The sequence below is a fragment of the Microtus ochrogaster genome, unplaced genomic scaffold (genome assembly GCF_000317375.1).
Source record: "Microtus ochrogaster isolate Prairie Vole_2 unplaced genomic scaffold, MicOch1.0 UNK3, whole genome shotgun sequence".
In the NCBI taxonomy this organism is placed as follows: Eukaryota; Metazoa; Chordata; class Mammalia; order Rodentia; family Cricetidae; genus Microtus; species Microtus ochrogaster.
The window spans coordinates 11860113-11863498 of NW_004949101.1; the positions used below are offsets into that span (position 1 = coordinate 11860113).

The 3386-nt window shown below is 39.8% G+C and overlaps 1 pseudogene; it reads left to right on the plus strand.

Annotated features, from left to right (window-relative positions):
• Nucleotides 1–654: 654 nt before the first annotated feature.
• On the plus strand, nt 655–1140 carry LOC102000938 (annotated as a pseudogene).
• Nucleotides 1141–3386: the final 2246 nt, after the last annotated feature.

The following is a 3386-nucleotide window of genomic DNA, read 5'->3' on the forward strand; positions in this document are numbered from 1 at the left end:
GTCATGGTGTGTCACCACAGTGTTGCAGGAACCTTTCTGCACTCCAGCACCAATGAGAGTAGAAGAAAAATTCCACCAGTGGCCCAAAGCCACAATGGTTCCTTAAGAGCCTCAGTATAGGGTCCAGTTTTCATTATTTCATTGCATACTTTAAAACCACAAAGTGGGGCCGACAAGCAAGTAAGATTTTACAGAAGCCTTCTTGACAGTCAACGGGCTGTTAACGACAACAACCCATTATTTTTCCTATTTCTCCAGGTCATTCTGTTCCAGGAAGTGCTTTAAGCAAGTCACTAAATAAACCAGTAAATCAGTTCTAATAATTGGTCTTTTCTCCCTTCTTCTACTTTAACATGCATAATAACCTCAACTAAATCAAGCCAATTTGGGGGGAATGTTATTTCTTTAACATGGCCTATGAACCACCTGCAATCCAAGGTACTTTGAAAACCAGAGGTCAGATTTAAACAAATCTAGTATCTGACAACAGGATGCATTTGCTTCTCACAGCCAATTGGGAGTCTCAGTGAGCAAAGCTAATGCTCCTGTGTGAGCAATATATTCTGCACTTACCTGAACACCATTGTACCAACACCATTGTGTTGTGGTTATTTTCCTATTTTCTTTGCTAGTTAAAAACTCCTTAAGGGCTCCTTTCCTTTCTGCTGGGAACCGGCTGCTAGCTGTCGAAATGGGCAAGTTCATGAAACCCGGGAAAGTGGTGCTCGTCCTGGCTGGACGCTACTCGGGACGCAAAGCCGTCATCGTGAAGAACATTGATGATGGCACCTCAGACCGCCCTTACAGCCATGCCCTGGTGGCTGGAATTGACCGCTATCCCCGAAAAGTGACGGCTACCATGGGCAAGAAGAAAGTCGCTAAGAGATCCAAGATCAAGTCCTTTGTGAAGGTTTATAACTACAACCACCTGATGCCCACAAGGTACTCTGTGGACATCCCCCTGGACAAAACTGTTGTCAACAAGGATGTCTTTAGGGACCCAGCCCTAAAACGCAAGGCAAGGCGGGAAGCCAAGGTCAAATTTGAGGAACGATACAAGACAGGGAAGAACAAATGGTTTTTCCAGAAGCTTCGCTTTTAGGTAAATTTTTGTTTACATCATTAAAAGTTTAAAAAACAGAAAACAACAAAAAAAAAAAAACTCCTTAAGGGGAAGGACTGTATTTAGTCCATCTGTATCCTCAATACTTGTAAGAAGATCTAGAATACTGTAAACTAATTTGTAAAAATATTAAAATGTTTTCTTAATTTACATCTCTCTATGACATCCTTTTGTTGCTTTCATAAGCCATGTTAAATCAGCATAGGCATGAGGTAAAAATCCTGTACAATCATGGTCTTCTAGAAGTTCATTACCAATGGGTGAGGTCCTACTAAATAATCATTTGTGAGTATTTATCAGAGATTGTCTTTTTTTTTTTCCAAATAAAAATAAAGCCAGGCAGAGGCAATACACAGCTTTAATCCAAGCACTTGGGAGACAGAGGAAGGGGGATTTCTGTGAGTTTGAGGCCAGCCTGGTCTACAATATGAGTTCTAGGAAAGCCAGAGTTGTTACACAGAGAAACTCCATTCTAAAAAAAAAGAATAAGTAAATAAGTAAATAGAAAATATTTTGATTTGTGTATCAAGGACTTTAAGGCTAAAAGTTGATGTCAAAACACACAAAAAGTTAGAAAATAGATAGTTATTGTTGGATTCAACCTCCCTTTATTATTTTAGAGCATTTCTAGCATGCTCCCACTCGAATCTGAAAGTATGATGTGTCCTGGTGACAGAATTATAGTTTTCTACCATCTGCCCTCTTTGTCATTCTTGCCTTTCTTTTTCTCTGGACAAGGAACTACTGGGCTGTTCTTGGCTCTGCCTCGGAAAGTGACCCTTCCCTGTTTGTTTCTTTTTATGCCGTTCGTTTTTCCTCTTTACAGATTCTGCTCTTCTATTATCTGTTCCAGCTCCTATACTTTAGCTTTGATTTTAATCTTGGCTCTCTTTTCTGTCTTTTCAATAAGTTCGTCTTCTTTATCTGTCTCTTCTATTTAGAGGTTTTTTTGTTTTTTTGTTTTGTTTTTTTTTTTTTTTTGAGCAAATTGAAAGCGTAGAGCCACCAGAGGGGATGTTAAGTCTTCACTTCGGTTCTCTGTTCCTACTTTTCTACTTTTCCTACTGTCTTTTCTAGTCTACTTATTTTTCTTGTCCCAGAGACTATCCTGAGTTGTTTTAGGTTGATCAACAAAACACTAGGTATTGTCCTTGTCCTTGGGCCTTTGTCCATGCTTCTTCCTCACCTGGAAAGCTCTTTCCACACTGTTTCATAGCCCATAGCTACCCCACTCCCCTTTCCCATGTGTCTTCAAATGCTGCCTTCTCACAGAGCTTTTTCCTTGGTATCCATTCTACTCAGACCCTACCCAGATCATCCTTGCTCTCTCTCTCTCCGCAGCTCCACTTTCCATGCTTCTTCCACGTTTTCTCCTTTCTTGTCTCCTTCTGCACTTCATAGTAAAAGGACTTGTACTGTCATAAGATACACTATTGATTTTGATACTATAAAAAAGGGAACATGCCATTAGCTAAGCTGTGGCAGGCCATTGATTAAGACTCATTCAGATTGAATAAAGAAGAGAAATTGTGGCTTACAATCAATGAAACATGTTCATTTATAGCATCTATTGTTGTCTCATTTGGGTAGAATGAAGATTTTTATCTTTTTAACTACTTCTTCAGTGTGTTAAAAAAGAGAGACATTTAAGTTTTGGTTTTTAAAGTGATTTTTAATATTTGAAAATATTAACATTTAATTCTTTGTTAAATGTGAGAAAATAAAAATTCCTATGTTTGGCCGGGCGATGGTGGCGCACGCCTTTAATCCTAGCACTCGGGAGGCAGAGGCAGGCGGATCTCTGTGAGTTCGAGACCGGCCTGGTCTACAGCGCTAGTTCCAGGACAGGCTCCAAAGCCACAGAGAAACCCTGTCTCAAAAAACCAAAAATAAAAAAAAATACCTATGTTTGGAAAGAAGATCAGAGCTAAGTAAACCGTTAGTAAATAACACAGCAAATGTTTCAATAGAGGATTGCATGGAATGTTCTTTGAAAACAGAAAAAGGTATCATTCCCAAAGCCAGACTGCAGAAGGCCTCTGAGGGAGATGCTGACCAAGCTGGTCTAGCAGACATTTTAGACAACTGCTTTTAAGCATCAGAAAGAACTGCACAGAAGATTAGGGATGCAAGAGTAAGGTCAGAAGAGTAAGGCTGGTTCCACATGAAAAACTGCATTGTGTCTGAGAGTGTACCAACCTAAGGCAGCAGTTTTCAGTCATTGTGTCTGAGAGTGTACCAACCTAAGGCAGCAGTTTTCAGT